Raw genomic sequence first — 21,077 nt, 5'->3', positions numbered from 1 at the left:
TGCTTGAGGTGTAGTGTGGGTGTTAACCTTCTCCTCTTGACTGTCTAGCACAATCTTGGGTGGAGAGAGCTTTGTTTCCATTTTGGCTATGTAACTGCATCTCTCACAGGTTGTAGTGTTGGGTGGTAGGAGGGCTGTCTGTGTACATGAGGCAATTGCTGCATTGCCCCAGTATGCCCAGATTCACCAGGTGGACAGGAGATATCACCGGAAGCTGACCCTTGGACATGCCTGGTTTGGTGCTTTTTTTTTTTTTTTTTTTTTGTAAAGTACAGGAGCTGTTTTCCCTTACCTTAGCAAGGTACTTTGCAGTTATCGGCTGTTTAGTGCCTACTATTAATTTCTCCTTATTAACAAGGAGAGTTGAGTGCTTGTATCAGTTTAAGGCTTCCTCGTGCTTTCCAGCAGGTATTAAAGAAAGTGCTAGTCAAAGGGTTGCTTAAAGGTAAGATGAAAAAAATGCACACTGCAGTGTGCACTAAAGAAGTTAGACGTGAAAGTAGGTAACTTAAGTTTTACCTGTTTAAAAAGTTAAGGTTTAGTGGAGAGTTACTATTTTTAAAACAGCAAGATGGGTTGAAAGGGGTGGTCACTTTTGTATTCTGGTACTATGAAATACAGTAGGATGGCCAATAAATAGTTGAAGGGGAGGGGTTTTTGATTTAGTGATTACTCACACAAGCTAGTGAAAGTAGAGAGGAAATGAGATATATGGTCAGATTAACATAAGAGGCAGGCATCTAGAAAGACAGTGGTATTTAACAAGACAACTGTGAGAGGGTGGGAATAAATTCTGCCTGACTCAGAAGAGAGAGAGAGCTGTGGTCTCTTTTGAAGTTTTAATATGCGCCTTTCTGGTAAAGTTCTGAAATGTTTTATTTTTACCCCTTAAATAGAAGGCTTAGTTCCTAGCTCCACCCCTCAGTTAACAAATGATTAACCTTAAGTGACCTCTTCTATCTTATGAATGAGTCCTTAATTGATCAATTCTAATTTCTGCCTGACTCAGTTCTAATTTCTACCTGACTCAGAAGAGAGAGAGAGCTGTGGTCTCTTTTGAAGTTTTAATATGCTGTTAAAGCAGAATGCAAGTAAAAAACAAGGTAAAGAAAACAAACTACAGTATTTAAAATATACAAAATACAAAAAATAAAAGCAAACTAACCTTTCCTTCACAGCAAAGTGTAGCAGAGTCTGGATGAGCCTTTCTGGTAAAGCAATATTAATAAATAAAATAAAAGGGATTAAATGGGATGCATAATAATGGGCATTAGTTGGGGGATCTCATATCAGTGAAGGGGAGAAAACCAATTAAGGTTAAGGACATGCTACAGTGCCATGGTTTATAGTTCTGCAGAGATCTGTGTTCTGATTTGCCACTGTTCTTCTGGTACTTAGCACCGATATGTATAGTGTACTTTTTCAGATTCCGAACATAGGAGGACATTGTTAAACAAAAATGAAAGTGTAAAACAATAAGTGACATAAAATTAATACTGATTGGGTATCCACATACCTAGTCACACCAGTCTTTTTTTGCAGTGTCTAACAAGGTCTGATATAACCATCAGACTCAGCTGTAATTTATATTTGTGCAGTCTGCCTAATCAGTATTTGAATAAATTTAAGTAAGGCTCCATTTCAAGTAACTATACTATAAAATGCATGTGACAACATAGTGCCTATCTTCCATATGTAAAGAGTTGTGTATTTCACAGTGAAGGATAGTATTAACATAAACACATAGAGATTCTGATTTGAAAGATGACAGATTCTATTTTTTCTTCTTCTCACCAGCCCTATGTTTGTGATCAGCTTCTAAGAAGCAAAATGATAGACTACCTTTTTGAAAATGAGAAAAATGAATACAGAATAAGCTGAAGACCTGTTAATCTATTCCAGGGATCTCAAACTCATGGCCCTTAAGCTTCAACCATCCCTCAAAGAAGCATAATTTAAGGTGAAGAAAGGAAGTATACTGTATTCCGAGCTGTGCTGACCACCCTTATTTTAGATCCTGACATTTGGGCCTCTGATGAGTGCAGTAGTTCCTGTTCACCAATCCTGGCCATTTAAACATGAGACCACTAAACGTTATTCCTGTAGAAGCTTCTTTCCTAATTTGGAGGCAGTGTTGTATTCATTTACAAACTAGCATTTTGAGTAATGATTTGATTATTCCTGTATAGCTAAATAACAGCATACTCGACTGATACAAATTAAAAACTGGCAGTTTAAATTTCCTTTTAAACTGAATACTGTGTAAAGCATGTTCAACCACGCAAACACCAGTTTGGAGATATTGCTCACATGAGTGAAATAAAGTTTTGACAAAATGTTTAAAATTTACAAGAGGAGAAAAATTCAGGCTGTAAACATTCATCCAATCAGTTTTTCATACCATAGATACCACAGTCTCACTTTCCAGGACTGTGGTATCCATATATCTCACGCATTGTTCACTTGTGGAGAAAGCATAAACTGAGTGCAGTTTCTTAATTTTGTATTTACAGAGTTTGTTGTCATTGGACTGCAAATGTAGCAGATAATTTTTTACATTTTTACTTTATGATGTTAGTGACAACTGCTTTTGCATGAGAAAATCAGCTTCTCTGAGGATAATTTAACTGCATGCATCGTTTTGTTGTGTGCCTGCTGTCTTGCATTCAGAAAAGAGGTATGTCATTTTGCATCACTGAACACACTGAATCTAACCTTGATGGTTACAGTACTGTGGGTGGGGTGGGGGGAGACACTGCAGAAGCAAAATTGTTCATCTTACAGACCAGAACTTTTGAAAGCTCATCATTAAACCATCCTGTACTGCAAAATATATTACTTAATTTACTCCTGAGACCCTTTGTAAAATAAACAAAATGAACACCACAGTCACCAAGCACAAATAAATCCGATCCAGGTAGTAGGGTATGACAGTTTAATTCTTCTCAAACACCAACAAGTGAACGCCAACAAATTAACACACATAAATCACACCTTTGTAAAATGACTTAAACACATTCTGCAGTAACAGGTTCATCAGTCAGTATGAGACTTTAAATTCTTCATTCTTATACTTCAGCTGTTCTGTCCCAGGTATAGGTTTTAAATATATCTCAAAGCTCATCTCTGTTTATCAATGTCTTACGTTTGAAATGTTATGCATAAAAAAAAAAAACAGAGCTAATCTTAACAAATTCTTCTTAAGTGATTGCAATAAGTCTGCCTGAAATTGCGTGTCTCTCTCTGATAGTAACTACTGTGTCAGAGAAAAAATAAGCAATGAGGTTTATCTTCATGATAAGGTTTTATTCATCTGCTCACCAAGCTCAGTAACAAAGGAAAATGCTGGATATAAAAGAAGAGAGTGCACTTACCCACACAGAAAAATAAACCAAGCCCTTTACTCCATGCTCCATGAGATGCCATGGTGTTCTTATCCCAGTACTTGTTGATACCTGACAATAACTTGAAACTGGTTTAGCATAATAATGCCATTAAAAGGCTCTAACAACTGCTGTAAGATAAACCGCAGTAAATCTGTTTGCCTATATGTCATTACTGCCCAGAAGGCAAAGTTCATTCTGAACATTGTTTCTGTACGTGCTAATGCCATGAGTATTTCTTGACCTAGTATTTCCTCATTGTTAATTTAAGGAGTGGTTTTGAAGTGGACACTTTCACAAATTACCAATTTGTACATGTAAAGGAAACTGTCTGTAATCTAAGTGAAACAGTATTTAGTAAACACTACGTTTTTAGTTTCCCAGATGTTACAAAATAATTTAACTATTTTTCTTAACTAAAGATGATCCCTACAAATGTATCAATACTAAGAGACAAGAAGAGACTCTTAATGCACTCTGTGCAGAAACATGATGACATATTGCATGTATTCCTTAACTGAAGTTCTATATCTGATTACAGAAAATATTCTTAGTCCTATAAAACCATCACCTAATTGATAACTCATAAAATGTATTTTGCTGCTCTGCATGTTTCTCTTGGTTACATATCCCTGTTTAGCAGTACTGGTTTACCCCATCCGGCAACTGTTGTATGTATGGGGACATGACTCACTTATCATGAACCATATTGGCCTTATTATGTCACATATCAGTGTGTTAGCCGCTGGGGACTAAAATTCCATCTTACAGCAAAATGAGAACATTGCAAGTAGTTAATCCTAAAATTTGACCATGTGTGGCACATATGTCTAGTGTCTTCATATTTATAATCACAGAATGGAATTTAGACTCCTCTAGTTACTAAAAACATTTTATACACACAATTCTTCCACTTACATGTAGTTACTGGGGGGGTAGAATTTAAAAAAAACTTCTCAGTGTAAGACATTGTTCAGATGAGTTCATTTCTGACCATTTACTTATGAAAATGTGGTATTGCTTGGCCAGAACCATGAACTGTTGATTATATTTGTAATATAACCTAGTCATACTTTGTCATAGCTGTATTTATGTGAGTCCGTCTCAGCACCAACATATACTTAAGTGCAGTATTACCTCAGAACATGTTTATAATATTTTATATCAGGAAGAGCAGAACTGGCTTACTGAGATAAGATACTCTAACATTCCATTCTGCTGAGATTACAAAACTCTAACTCAAGTATAGTGACTGCCACAATGATATCATATTATGTCATAAACGATATTTTTTCTCTCTCAAACTTCCAGTATATTGTAATGTTATCAGCAGTTCCCCAGTTTGAGAATGATCTCTATTGTGGTTAATTAATGGGTCTTATTAATGATCTTCCTATTTGATGTAAGGGATTTCCTTGAGACAAGATTGCTGATACCTGTACAATCTTTTTTTTTTTACTCAGAAATTTTTATTGATTTTAGAAATTTTACAAAGATTCAATGAGTTTTATCTAGTAAAATAAACAAAATAGTAAACTATATACACTATTTACATTTGCCCTGAGATTAGAGATTAAATATACCTGTGCAATCTTTTTGATTATATGAGTATGTTACCCTGATTTCACATACATAAAGAGTGGAAAATATGATTGCTGATCTGTATCATTGGTTCCATTGTAAGTCACAGTGCTTGAAGGCACACTGACAAGTTTCCTAACAGAGGCAGAAACACAGTCAGTCTTTGGTAAATCTTACTAAGGTGGCTGTTAGGGAGACATGAGGAGAAGTGCATAACTGCTTTCAGGTTCAGACCCTAGCTGGCAAACTATGGACAATCATTTGCAAGGTCTTGAGTTCTTTAGTCTTCTTGAGGTTGAATGAGAGTCCTAGACTTCAGGAAGCTTTTGCAAATGTATTTTTAGCCTGTAGTTCAATCCTGGTGTTAATAAATGACACAGTCAAAAATGTAATGCATGTGAATGACCAATGCCCTTTAAAACATGGCCAAGACTGAAGACATTTCCATTAATTTTGTATTCTATGTCAGTGTGCATGGGGAAAACATATTTGATGATAACTGCAATGGCTGCTGAGAAGATACAGAGCAAATACGAGATACTGGCACATCCTTTCTTGGACATTGAATGGGTCTCTCTTTAAATCACTGTAAAGAATGCTGGAAGACTTGTAGTCATACAGAAGCCCAAGGACCATTGATCAGTTTGATAGGATTGCCTTCCACTGTAATACCTGTCAACCTCTTAGTGCAAGAAATCTGGACAAAGCCTTACATAATGGGGAGACAAAGGCCCAAAAATAGGGACACATTTTAAATATTGCTCTTATTAACTTAGAAAATTGCTAGAAAAACATGATTTCTGTTAACACGCATTTTCTGAAGGATATGAAGTCTGAAATTCAAATGCATGTCATTATTTAGTGACTTTAATCCTTAGTTCATCCCAGTGATTTGTCAAAAAATACAATTTTTATGACAAACAGACCAAAAATATGAGACAAAAATCTGGGCATTCTCAAAAATCTGTACAATTGAGAGGTATGTGCTTCCACAGAATTTTATGATCGCTGGAGTTAAAGATTTTTCTTAGGCTAATGAAAGCCATATACAGACTCCACTGTTGTTCTTGACAGTTTTTCTGAATCTGAATGTCAATGACTGTGACGTCCTTTATTCTACAGAATGGTCCAAATCCATGTTGACATTCTAGCAGGAAGTTGGCAATGAGCAGTAGATGGTTCCGAAGAATATGGGAATAGCTTTTCCTTGCATTTCAGAGAAAAGAATTGACTCATCTTTCCTCTTTCATCCCTCTTATCTTCTAAAATATTAACAATGATTCAGAAACTGATAACACATGTAAGGAGTTACAGTAACAATGTCTTATCACCAGACATAAAGACATTGTCATTTGGTCCTTTAGCATTGTTGTCTTGGTCTGTTTGATGGCATGTCTCATTTCATCAAAGGTTGGGGGGGGCAGCAAAACATGCCATTAGAATATGTTAAGTGAAAGGCTAAACCATGGTTTCTGTCAGAGATGACTTAATTCAAGACTCTCTGTGTGTTCTTTTCATCTGTCTGTCTGTCTGTAATGGCTTCATTTCCTTTTCAGAGTGTCAGTCCATCAAGAGATCAGAGGAGGGTAGGACCATAGGAGTGTAGACCAAAATGACTGCTGTAACCTGGAAGATATTCCCCATATCATTTGTCAATACATCACTGAATCATCCTGAGGTTTTCTTGCTACTCTTTTGATATAGTTTTGATTACATATTTACCTTGAGCTGTTGGTGTGGCTGTTTTGCTTGCATAATGTGTCATCTTAAAAATATTCTGCAAGCCCCCCCATTATAGCAGGTTTAGAATTTCAATATTATTTTTATCAAACCACTCTTGCTTATGACCGGTGATATAGTCCGGAGATTCAATACATGCTGTATGGATGGAAATCTTGAACTGCTTTCCCTTTATGAGTTATCAGCAGCTGGCACAGTAGGCAGCCTTGCCCAAATACAGTGTTGTTGCTGAAAATTTCTAATGCACCATTTTTGGTGCTTCTGAATGAGTCAGATATTTCTGATAGAGCTGATAAGATGATAGTCTAACTAAGTGACAAAGGACAACCATCTGATCCTGACAAGTGCTGCCAACATGAAGATTTATGGTTAAAGGATGCCAGATTCAGTGGTCATGTCCCCATTATGATTAGTCACCTAAGCCAAGTTTTTAAAAGTTTATGGGTTCCAATACCATTCTGTATTGGAGTAGCCTGAGTACTAAAGTTAGCTTCAGCTTCATGTAGTCTGTAATCTGAAGATTTTAGAATTCCAGCCACTGTGAAGGTGGATAAATGCTACAACAAAATGGGAAATGCCATTCATCTTGTACCCTCCTTGCAATGGAGATTCTATATCTAGGCTTATGAATCCATGGTTGTTATTGGTGTACTAGTTTCTTCAGGTTAGAAGAAGTTGACTGCAAGTTCTACAGTGGCTTTACCACAGAAACAGTAGTTTAATAAATGGTAGCAACATTATCAACATAGCCTGCCCATTCACTATGCACTACTTCTCTTCAGACCATATTGGATCTATCCCACTTTTGTGATAGGGTTACCATTATATATATTTTATAAATGCTTAAATTTCAGTAGTACTTTTAATAATCATGGTAACAATAATGGCAGATCCAATAAAGCAGGTAATCCAAAAACCAACTCTCAAGATATTTAAAAACAAAATTGATGGCCATGCACTGTACAGAGAGAACATACACTATATACACAATATTCACAAACATGTTTTCATAAATAGCTTTTTCAAGTGAATTTAGAAGCACACATCTTTTACTCCTTTATATAACCTGTTTTGATCAATGATCAATTAAACACAAATAATTTGCATTCTTAAAGAGATAACACTTTAAAAGCTTTTTACTTAAAAAAGCTTATAATATATCTTCTTCCTCTTTCGGCTTTTTCCCGGTTAGGGGTCGCCACAATGGATCATCTGTCCACTCATGACTGGCAGTGGAGTTTTACAGTGTCGAGTTGCCAGCCCGGCACTCAACCTTCCACAGAAGGCACACACATGCACACATTAACACCTAGGGCCAATTTAGAGTGTCCAATCCACCTACTGTATGTCTTTGGGGATGTGGGAGGAAACCAGAGCACCTGGAGGAAACCCACGTGACCATAAGGAGGACATGCAGACTCCGCACAGAGGGCACCCCAGCCGAGAATTGAACCGGGGAACCTCTTGCTGTGAGGCAGCAACGCTAACCGCTGCACCACCGTATATCAATGACATAAATGCCTTTACTTGAGTATTGGTTTCAAAGAAAATATTTCATTCAATACTGGTGGCAATGTAGCATTAAACAACAAAATCCAATTTATTTCTCTGAATTCGGTATACTTTTTAAGTCTCCTCCTCTTGGATTCTCCGTAACTTTCTCTAAAACCAAAAATTTGAAATAATGCCCGATTCCTCAAGCATTACATGCTTTGCCAATGCATTTTCTATTTTACCTTTATCTTTATCTAAAAGATGTTTAGAGACTCTATCCTTAAGTACACTTTTGTGAATATTGTGTTTGTAATATATGTTCTGTCTGTATGGGGCTTGGTTGTACATTTTTAATAGTACTAATAATAGTCATTCCCAAACCCAGGGCCACATAATTTATGCTGAGTTCATGCTCATATGTGGAGTCTTCTGTCCATTCTCTTATGCAGTAACAAGACATCCAAGGCCTTAACTCTTTCCTCAGTTTTGCTGTCTTGCTTTCCCTCCTTTGGATTTTCTCTGTTTTGCCAGTGTTCACCCAGAGGCATATTTCTAGAGTGGGACAAGAGAATAAGCCAAATCTATTTGTTGGAGATTGTGGTGATAGAACAACATTTAAACTTCTACAGTGCTTTTCATCACCATAATCTACAAAACATTAAAGTAAGTACTTGTAAAGCAGGTATCATAAAACAGGTTTTTGTTCAATAATTTTTGAAGCCAAAACTAGTAGGTTTACCATTGCAGGAGTACTGCTCTTGCTACACAGTACCTTGTTGTTTAAGCTTACCATTACAGGAGTACAGGAGGTGCTGCAGAGTACTCTACTGTTTTAAGCTTACTATTTCAGGAGGACTGCTGTTGTTGCAAAATACTCCTCTGTTGTTAAAGTTTACTACTGCAGGAATACTGCTGTTGTTGCAGCTTACCATTGCAGGAGTATTACTGTTGCTGTGCAGTACTTTGTTGTTTAAGCTTACCATTGCAGGAGTACTACTGTTGCTGTGCAGTACTTTGTTGTTTAAACTGTTACATATTAGAAACATGAAAGATCTAAAACGCGAATGTATGTACATCGACACATAAAGGTCGATGTACATACAGAGTGAAACACGTAAATGGCGAAAATCAAAATGCTGAACGTGTTTCCTAGCCAGCAACGCGGTGGTGGGGATAAGGAAATATATCCTTTTCCTCACTGTAGTGCAGTCTTGGAGGAGGTATATTTAAGAAGGGGGGTGTGGTGCATAAGCGTGTTAATGTTTATTTTTTATTTTGTACTTATCTGTGTGGCGTTTTGCTAACAAAACACGTTACGCATTTTGATTTTTGCCATTTTTGTGTTTTGCTGTGTATGTACATCGACCTTTATGTATCGATGTACATACATTCACGTTTTAGATCTTTTGGGGTTTTAATATAAACCTGTTTAAGCTTACTAGTGAAGGAGTATTACTGTTGCTGCACAGTACTTTGTTGTTTAAGCTCAACCATTGCAGGAGTGTTGCTGTTGCTGGACAGTACTTTGTTGTTGAAGATTACCACTGCAAGAGTACTGTTGTTGAAGCTTACCACAGCAGGAGTACTGCAGTAACTACAGAGTACTTTTGTTGAGAGGATTTTTAACTAAATTATTTTTCCATGTGGGCAAACAGCCACAAGCTTCCATGCAAAGAGGTGTGCAGCCTATTACCTTTAATCAGTTGTGGGGTTGCTACACCTTTGAGTAGGGAGAACCTCCTCTCCTAAACTTTAACCCTCATCTTCTGATCTGTATAGTCATAGTTTTATTTGACTTGAAGAGCACAGAATTTGACTGGATAGCACTTAGCTTAATAACCTACATCAACCATCTCTCCTTATTCAGGTGGAAAGGGCAGGTATACGTACTGTTGATTCATCTTCCAGTAGGGAATATAGGTTAGTCATATAAATCAGTAAAAGACTGGATGTAGATCGCTGAGGTAGCTGTTAACATAATGGGCCACACTCAATAATTATCATTTACATATTCACATCCTGACTTACTAGAACAATTTGGCACATGTGTAACCAGCAGAGACTGGCTAGTATAAAGAAAAAAACAATCAGCCTCCAGAATGATAGCTCTTGGTTATTGGGCTGCTAACTTTTCTTCCATGTAGATCAGAGTACATGTGCTGTGTGCTATATCTTTAAGAAGCATGTCAGAGATGTAACGTGAAGGTATAAATGTTGAGCACTTGCCATTTTGAGAGTGCAGCCAGGGACTAAGCATGTATAATTCCAACATTTAGTTTGTATATAAGTTACTTAAATTAAAGTAAGTAATCTTCTATCATGATGTGTTTGTATAAAATAAAGCTGTTTGAGCAGAACCCATGAAGACTCTTCTGTTGTGTCCAAAATAGGAGAGCAACATAGGTTGATAGGTTCATAGGTTGGTACTAGGCTATTAGCCCTAGGGCCTATACAAGCCTAGCCATAACAATTCCCTGTATATTTCTTCCCACAATATTTATTTCCCTGGACCCCTGTCTAGCAGGGCAACTGACGTGATCCCTGGGGTGAATTTCCTATCTCCCATCCAATTGTCAAGGTTCCTTTTGGAGAGGGCCAAGGAGGTGCTCTGCTTGACATATATGGGCAGTCTATTCCAGAGTATGAGGAGTCTCTGGGTCAGAAACCTATCCCTCTGGCATGTTTTGTTCATTGTGATGAGAAGGTTTAGATCCCTGGAGCATGTGGCTTTGGGGGATTAGGATTTCTTTAAGTGGAGCATGTCCAACAGCTCAGGGTTTGACATGGCCTTGTATGTTAAGCAGAGATCGCCTCTGAGTAGACGATATGCCATATGCCCTGTACTTTAGAGAAGTAGATACCAAGCAAGAGCGGTCCTAGGACTGAACCCTGAGGTACTCCACTTGTCACTTGTCTGGAGCTGGATTTGGAGTCAGCTGCTTTTACAGTCTGGGTTCTGTCAGTAAGCCAGTTGGCAACCCATCGAGTGACGTAGGGATTTATGCCCAGCTTAGTAAGTTTATTTATGATGGCATGGAGTTTTTTTAGATGGTCAGCATAGGGCATCTGCTTTAGGCCTGTGATTCTTTTAGTGAAGTATTTCTGTGGCCTTTCCAGCTGTTGCAGATGTCTTGAGAGGTACATACCAAATGGGGTGTTGTACTCTATAATGGGTCTAATGAGGGATGAGTACAGTGGGACAATGACCTCCTTTTTCTGGATGAAAAGCCCTTAGTAATGAGGTGTGTCACATAAAAGGATTTCCTGACTGATGTGGCGATGTGGTTATCGAAGGTGAGACACTGTCCACCTGTGTCCCTAAGTCTCACATCACACTTTCAGTGTTTAGTGTACTGCCACCTATGTGGTAATATATGGGTACATGTTTTTTCCCAAAGGGGATAACTATACATTTCTTGGCATTAAGCTTGAGCCCATGGCTCTGGCACCAAACATCTGTTTCTGTAAGGCCCTTTCGTAGAATATCCACATCATTTGGGGATTCAATAATGGCTCCCAGTTTGCAGTCATCTCCAAACTTTGTTAGCCAGAGTCCATTAGTGTTGGTCTGTACTTCAGAGAAGTAGATGCCAAACAAGAGCGGTCCCAGGACTGAACCCTGAGGTACTCCACTTGTCACTTGTCTGGAGTTCGATTTGGAGTCTTCTACTTTTACAGTGTGGGTTCTGTCAGTAAGCCAGTTGGCAACCCATCGAGTGACGTAGGGATTTATGCCCAGTTTAGTAAGTTTATCTATGATTCCAGAGTGGGGGATGGTGTCAAAGGCCTTGGTGAGGTACAGATAGGCTGTGTGGACTGCCTTACCCTCGTCCACAGCTCTGGAGACTGATTCAAAGAAGTCAATCAGGTTCAGGAGACAAGATCGGCCCTTCATGTACCTAAACTGGGTGGGTCCAGTGTTTGAAGGTTGCCAATGTCTTTGTTTATAAGTTCCATGATAATACATTCCATGCCTTTGCAGATCAGGATCGTCAGAACCGGGATCGAACAGAATAGGATTTGGAGCCATGAGGTGCAGAGATGACAGTGAAGGTAAACTAAGAGAAACAAGCACGAAAAAGAGTCAGAAAAGAATCAAAGGTAATGAGAATATGCACAAACTACTTGTTTTATAATAAAGGTAAAACAGGGCATTGCAAGGGCACAAACCACATTATTAAACAAGAGGGAGGCACAAAAGGTTTCTTAACTAAAGGAAATGTTTAAAATAATGACATTTGACAAAACGATTATCAGAAAAGCAAAACAAGTAGGTTTAAAGTAAAATTACCATGCTTAAGAGCAAAACATGCACTTTTAGAGTAAAACAACCACAGGAAAAGTACAATGGCCATGAAAAGAGATTAAACAAGCAAAACAAATATAATAAGGGCAAAAAAGGGCACATTAAGCATAGATAAAGCAAGGCAACTGTATGTTTTCTGGAAAAGTGCTGTGTTTTGGCATAGCTATGACTTCGTATTGTATTAAGGGCATAACTAAAGTTATTCGAAGTATCTCAACGTGTGTAAAAGTGCTTACAGTGTGTGCTCATTACTGTGCATGTATTCCAAAGAATTATTTGTGTGCAAAGTGCAACTATTTTGTGAAGTACAGCCAAAGTATATCCATTTCAAAAAGTTTATTGTGCTAGGTGTGTCTATTCGCTAATTACTGCCATTACAGAGTGTTTCTTGCACTTTAAGAAGATGCCTAGCAAGGTACCACCATTTTGGGGGAGTTTCAGTATGCTGTGTACAGTTTATTTGCAAAGTGCAATTATTTTGAAATGTTGTTAACTCTGAGCTTTACTTACCCAGTTCATTCACATCAGGATGTTATTTGAAATGCTTCTTAAAATTCTGATAAATTGCTTTAGCAAGACAATAATTTCAAGAATACCCTCGAGACTTATTTTGCAAAGTCCAGTTACTTAGAGGCTTGCATTATGAAGTTGTTTGATATGTTTCTTGTACTGATAAGAGTTGATTCTTGCAATACAATTATTTCAAGAGTATTACAATGCCTGAAAGAGTTGTTTTGCAGAATATGCCCAATAGCATAATTTCAAAAAGCCCAAAAACATAATTTCCAAAGTGCAAATTTACAAATACTGGCATATGAGTATACGTGCATGCATTCATGCTTATTTGCAAAGTCCTTCACTGGTACTTCTTAATATGGAAGACGGATTTCAAAGGCCCTTACCACTTGGATTTGATCATAATATTGCGAATTGGAGGATATTTGAGTAAGACTATGATATTTTTATACAAGCAGTTTATTCAGTTAAAGATGCATGCAGCAAGGTATTCATTTTGTTAAACCTAGCTGAGTCAGCGGCCATAAGAAGAGAGCATTCATTTGTGTATGCACCAGCAGTATATGAGGGAGAAAATGAAAACCATCATATTGTTGTACAGGCTGAATCAAGGGAAGACCTTGAGTGCTTGAAGCTCAAATTATAGAGATGTGTAACCACCAGACAAATGTTACACTACAGAGGCATTTGTTTTACACAAGAGATTAGAAACCATGGTAGACTTTTGCAGCTTACATAAGTGACCTGAGAAACAAGACTAAAATATGTCGGTTTAGTGACTAAAAAGATGAGTTAATAAAGGACAGGCTCATGTGTGGTATTAATAGTCCCGCTGTGAGAAAGATCTTGCTTCGTGACAGTGATTTAATGTTGAGCAAAGCCACTGAGATTTGTTAGATCCATGAAGTGACAAAAAAAAATACACCTATGCTTACGAGTGACAAGAGCATGGTTTCAGCAGGCTCCAGAGCAAATGTAGAAAGTATGCAACACGTGGTAAACAGAAGTAGGCCTAAGCACATGGCAGCCACAGACCTTGCTGGCTCACCAGGGAAAATATGTAGGTTTCCAGAAAGTTCTAAGGCTAGTTCAGTTAAAGGAGCATCCTCAGTGCAGTACACGCATGAATCAGCAAACCCAAGTCCAGATTTATTGTTAACTGTCGCAATTGTAGTGCAAATCATGAGTCTAAAAGAGAGAAGTGCTTAGCATTTGGTCAGCAATGTCACAAATGTAAAAAATTCTACTGCCTGAGATACACAGTATGGACTGACTATGTTTTCTCTGGATATATGTGTCCTTAAATTGAACGTGCCAGAACTAATAGAAATAAAACTTAGAGAAAATAAAACCAAGCCAAACTTGTCTAAATAAAATTAAAATTTCAAAAAACTCTGATGAAAATCTGTAGCAAAATCTATAACATTAAATTCCAAATGAAACAGTCCGTGCCGTGTTAATAAATTTGTTTATTGGGAAAATTGCAGGGCAGATGAAAGCTTTATTTGAACATATCAGATACATTTATTGTGCTTTTATACTCAGTTTATTACAGAGTTATAGAACAATCAAGTAATTGCTCTCAGTTTTAAGCAAATTAATTAAAACATTATGATTGGATACAAATGTGAAGGGAGGCATTTGATTGGTATGTTGTTTAAACAATTCATGAGTACATCAGATATTGCCTTAGGCAGTGTGTTATGTAAGGGAACTAGAGACTATCTAATTGGTTAAAATTGTGGAGAACAGTGTTTGGTTGGTGTGTAGGTTAAGCCAATGCTGAGTACAATGGAGCCAGCCCTAAGTAGTAGATTGGGGGACCTGTGCGGTTATTTTATTGGTAACAACTGTGGGAAAATCCATGTGATTGGTGCAAGGTGGGCCTATGTGGTTAGGATGAAAAATGCCATGGGTACTGGAGTGGATGTTTAAGCATGTAATTTGCTTGGACATAATCCAAAAAGAGTATGCATCGTTGTTCCACGGCCTGCACCATGTACTTGGGCTGCAGCTGCAGTGGAAGTGTGATTGGTCGGTTGTTCCCGAGAAGTGGAAATCACTGAGTGGACAGCAGAAAGGGGGAGAGAGGGCTAGGTGTGTTTGCTAAACTGCAGCTAAGGAGTTTATTGGTCCTGGAGGCAGTAGCATTGCTAGTCCATTGGTTGATGGTAACCAGTGGTAGGGATGGTGGCAGGATAATAACCACACAAAAGGACTTACCAATGGGAATACCGGGTTAATAATGGGAGGTCTTGTGGGTGGAGCTGGAGAAGGACGAGTAATGAATGAAAATGTAGTAATGTAATAATGCACCTTGTAGCCTTGGTGCTTTACCCAACCAAGGGAGAACGTGTTACATAAACAAGTCAAATCTAATAATTCATCTTATTATAGTTATATCATTTAACAAATCATCTCCCCCACCCAGGGTGCCCAAACCGGACCAAGACAGCCTATCATGTGCTTTTGGGTGCCTGTACAAATGGGCAATTGTGCAGCACTCTCAAAAAATGTGTAATGCAATGCATGCAGTCTATGCAAATGATCATGTACACAAAATGGTTAAAATAGACAAGGTCCATCTCTGCGGGACTACTGGGCAAGGGTCTACATTAAAGGTGAACACACAACTAGAGCAGTTGAATGGCAATTCTCTATGGGTACAGTCGGTGTTAAATAAAATATGAAAAAAATGTACAATTAAAACATGAGAAAACCTTTTCTGGGGAGATAATTATGAAGGTACTTCACTGCCACTTCAGGTATCATAACATGCAAACTAATAAAAATCTTCACTTACCTATAAGCGCAACATGGGCTAGGTGAAAAAAAAAAAAACACTACAAAATTGCCAGTAAGGTGCCAGTCGTCCTCGGCCAATACCAGGCCATAGGAATACCCACCAAGGTTTAAAATAAAGGTGAAACCATACAGACAGATAAACTAAACTAAAATAAAATAAAAGTGAACTGCAGTTGTGATAGTGGTGGGGCAGATTAGGTTCCAGAATAAAGGTGCATAATGAGGAGTGAAAATTAAAGATCAGTTGCAAATGTAGTACAAGCATGGCAGATGAAAGGGACTTTGTAATGGGACAGATCAGTGTTAATCGAGAAAGCATATAATAGAATGGATGAGAAAATACAAATGAATGAACAGTAAGATAAATGATAAGCAGTGGTAAAACCAAAAAAAACAACAATTTCATGCAGTAAAATTTAAGTAGCATTCTTTAAAACTTTTTACTTTCAAAATTCAAACGAAACTGAATCTACTTGATGGGTGGTAGTTATTTAATATATGGGAACAATCGGTGTTAGTCTGAATAAGACAATAAAAAATTAAAATAATAAGCAGCTTTTTTGTAATCAAATTAACCATAAACCTACATAGCTTCCCTGCAATAAACATGTTTGTAGCATACACCAGACCTTGTGTTTTTCAATCCCGTCGAATCCTTTATGGGGATGATCATGCTTTGTAAATCCTTGAGAGGTCCAGTGTCTTGATCCAAGTCATCAGTTTAAGACACGGAAATGTTATGGTTTGCCAGAATATGGAGAGTAATGGTAGAAGGGTTCATATAAGTTTCTTTCATATATTTTCTATTTTTATGCCATGTTATTTCATTTACATACATATGTTTTTTATATACTAGACATAGTGTTTTATTTAGTTAAGTATGTTTTATGTGTTTTCGGGTGTTTACTGTATGCTTATACAAATGTAATTATGTTTTTTTTTTGTTGAGAACTCATTTTATATTATGCAATATATAAAAAGTTTAAAGTGTGAGTATTTCATGTTTAAAATGATTTTTAAAATGTTTTTTCAGAGTTGCTTTAAGGCTTAATTAATTCATAGATGAGCTTGAGAAGCAGGAAGTGATGTAAATGTATCTATAAAAGAGATGTATTTTTCTATTTAGTTTAACGTCTGAGGAAGCAGTTGGATTAACTGTGAAAGTGCTTACGTCTTCTAATAAACGTCTTTATCAGCTTGAGCCTGGAACCATCGTGTTGTTCTACTCTTTCTTTCTTCTTGGGATTTGTTTTTGTATAGAGTCGAACATTTGTCCTGAACCACTGGATTTTCTTTTGTAAATTAAGAAAATCTTTCATTTAGCTTTTTTTTTCCTGCTGCTTTTCATCAATTAAATTGTCTCACTCTGGATTCACATTTATATGAGGAATAAATATTTATTAATATTCTTGTGGACAATTGCAGTGTACCTCAGAGAACTTTCTGTATGATACCAGACTCACAAATCTCTAAAATAAAGTGTGCTTCTGGAACCAAGACTACCGTACTCATCAGTATGATATCATCATTTAGCTGTTGCTCTTTATCCCCAAAGAACGTTTCATCTGAAACAAAATGTACTGAGATTATCAATCAGGCTTGTATTATGTTTATATCACTGGTACAACTATTGATCTCAGGTCGCACTGTAAAGCAGAATCGAAAATTAAACAAGGAATTGAGCTGCTGTTAATTTTTAACAGGCTTCTGAAAAGTATGTACTACTGTCGTGGATTTATGGAAAAAGGAAACTATTAAAATTGAAATATCCTTCAGTAGAGCTTACAGACTACAAATGTAGATGTGATTATGAAAACACGAAGTACACAAAGTGTGGAAGATAGAACACACACGCACGCACGCGCGCGCTCACACGCGCACACATACACTATTTCCAACGTGAAAGCAGCAGGAAACACAGAGAAGCACAGTAAAGTGAGGAAGTTGTCAGACATTCTGAGGTGAGCTCAGGGCTTTCTAGTGTTTAAGGAATGTAGTCAAAGGAACTGGTCAAGCTAGCGATACAAAAAGAAAAGAAAAAGTGATGCTCAGATGGGCATTTAGGGGTTTTGGAGTGTACATGCTTTCATGTGTGTACAGATGAAGCAGAAGGTAAAACAGGAGGTTATTTATTTATTTACATTTTTTAGATAGAAGTTCTATTGTTAGTGGAGTCCCAGGAAGCTAAAAACTAAACACACTAAAAAAAAAAATCGGCAGATGACTTGTATAAATCAAACTACATACAGAAAACAAGTATAATATAGCATGTTATGTAAACATACATGAGTATAGAAATACTGTTTCTGTATAGTGTACGTGTGGGTTTTTAATGTTAGCAGGAAGACCAGGCTGGAAAGTTATCTGAAGTTCTTAAGGAGGATAAAAATCGGAATTTGGATTAAGGTATGAATAAGAACATAAAGTAGTATTATGTTAACTTATCACCACAGGGATGTTTTCCATTACTTATAGAAGGTTTTCTACTTCCTACTTAAAATAAGCTTTTTCTGGTAAATACCTCTGATTGCAAGAAAGTTGGTGCCAATATTAACCAATAGAGATAGCAAACATGGAATCACCATACTTGTTTTTAGCAACAGTGATTCAAACAAATATCCAAGTGGATTTTCTGAGACATCCTTGCTATACCCTCCAGTTCATAATATGTCATAGAGTGTGTCGCTTTAGAATGTAAGGATGGTTTCTTGACTGTTTTGGTGTGCAGCTATAGTAAATTATATCAGATCTGTGGTAGCTATGGTTACACTAAGTGGTAGTATACATATAATTACAAGGATGAGGGGAACAAAGTCCTACAGATGGTGGGTGTAAGGTGCGGCTTCCTACTGAAAGCACAAATATTATTTTTGTTTTTGAAAATTTTTACTGAGAGTGCATCAGTAGTTTTCACATTTTGTGGATCTCATATTTAAGCTATTTGTGTGTTTCTTAATGGAAATATCATGTTCTACATGGTCACAGACAAAATGTCAGTGATCAGAAGGATTTCTATATATGTATATAGCTATAAAAATCACATAGGCTTGGGGAGGGGATATACACCATTCAAGATTGTGCAGTATCTGAGTATATATAAGTAATTATGGTACGCTGGTGAAGTTTCTCATATCAGCACCCCCTGCAAAAACACACTTGCATTTATTTCTGTTAATTTTTAGTTTTTATTGCTCTTTGTTGTTTTTTTTGTTTTGTTTTTGTTTTGTGGGGGGGTTATGTTTTTGTTCTTTTGTCCACAACCATTTCAACCACGCACTTTCTGTTAGGTTCAAAACTAATCTCATATAAAAAATCTATTGTCTACAGTTCTCTTTGTGTCAGATTGCAGCTGCATATTTAATGTAAAGTATCAAAATCTCATTTCTACTTGCAGTGTGATGCATCTGTTGAAAGTTAGATAATCATATATACATACTAGTTCTAAGTTAGTGTGTCATATTTACATTGTAGTCAAAGGTTTAACATCTAAGGAATTTGGTGGAAATAGGGAAACAAGCTCTAACTTCAGCCCAGACAACCCAAGTTTGATTATCTGCTTGGGCATCTGAGATACTGGCATAGAGGGATGAATATATCCATTCTGGGGGGGGGGGGCATTAATTGAAGATGATCTTTGAAGGGAGGCATAGTCCATGGAGTAAAGTAGCCCTCAAATGTTGTCAATGAATCCAGGGGTGGGCGAGTGGGGAAACAAAGGTAGGTTTTAATATCAGTTGCAAGTACCCCTCCCCAATGCCCTTAAAGTCCATGCTGGCCCCAGCTCACTCAGAAATCTCGAGGAAGAAGGAGGAGCAGGTGGACTCAGCAATGGATGAGGGCCAGGGGCAGCTTGTGCTATCGGACTGCAGGACTGCAGCCCTCCCACCTACAAAAAAACAAAAGAAAAAAAATATCTGTGAAACAAAAAATCGAGTCCTGACTCCTTTGCGCATGCGCGGACACATTGGCGAACTCAGACTGCCTTTATCAGCAGTCCGGATGCAGACAAAGAGGTACACAGCAATCTGTGCTGTGAGATACCCAGGAATCTGTGCGGTGATGACTGCACAGAACAGAGGAGCTCCGGACTGCTTCCCCTGCAGGCAGGGCCAATGAGGGGTGAGCTGAGAAGCTCTCGTGGGGATTTCGCTGCGCGGGCTTCGTGAGTGGAGTATACTGCTGGACAAATGGTCGCTGGCTGGATGGGCTTTGTACATGTTCATGAAACAGGTAGGTGAAGGCTTCGGTTTGTGTGTGTGTGCACACACACGCGTGCGTGCAACTGTGCATACCAAAGCAGGTTTTCAAAGTGACTGTGTGTTATTTATGGTAAATGGGCAAGGAAGTTGTTAGAACGTTTAAAATGGTCCATTGATGTTTACTGGAAGCAGGATGTCAGTTAAGACTAGTTTTACTGTTCACTTTGCGTTACTTCACTTTGTCTGGTTTTGAATTGGGATATTGTATTCAGTGTTTACATATATATAAACATGCACATACAGACCACTTTGTGTCATCCCACTATTTCTTAATATTTTAAACCCGAATGTTACAAACTACACACACACACTCCCTCTCTCTCTCACACATGCACACACACACACACAAACACACAAACTCATATAATAAGCAGTGAAAAGGTAAAGAGGTCATCGCTGGGACTGGTTCTCCTTATGATATAAATATGTCAAATATAACAATGGAGTTGGAGATCAGAATTTGTCTGCTTGCTGATAATACTGATACTGAAGAAGTGGTAAAAGATGGAAGGGACAGTTTCCAGTGAGACTTTCTGTAGTCTGTAAGGTGGGCAGAAATGTGATAGCTTAAATTTAATCCAAAGTGCAAGTTTATATGCTAAGGCAGGATATAAGCTGCTAAGGAAAACTGTGGAAGAGATTCATGAAAGGTTACCACAAAGTGTACGCTATAGAACAATCCTACCACAGTGCTTCTGCTGTATATTCACACAGAAAGGTTATATAAAGTCTGCACATAGTATACTTTTTGTGGTAACCTTTATGAATCTCACCTGCAAAAGGAAAAATAAGTGGTGGTGGGGGCATTAATCACTTCTTGGATGAACCATGCAATGTAGTTTGAAAAGGTAGTGGTAAAGACCAGATAAAATGTTAGGGTACATAGCTAATATACAGAAATCTAGAGATGTGGACAGCATTTTACAAAGCACTAGAGAAGCCACATCTGGAGTATTATATTAAATTCAGGTATATTTAAAGAGGAATAGAGAT

The sequence above is a fragment of the Protopterus annectens genome, chromosome 8.part0 (genome assembly GCF_019279795.1).
Source record: "Protopterus annectens isolate FY-2018-M chromosome 8.part0, PAN1.0, whole genome shotgun sequence".
NCBI lineage: Eukaryota > Metazoa > Chordata > Ceratodontiformes > Protopteridae > Protopterus > Protopterus annectens.
Note: the sequence above shows the minus strand (reverse complement) of the source record.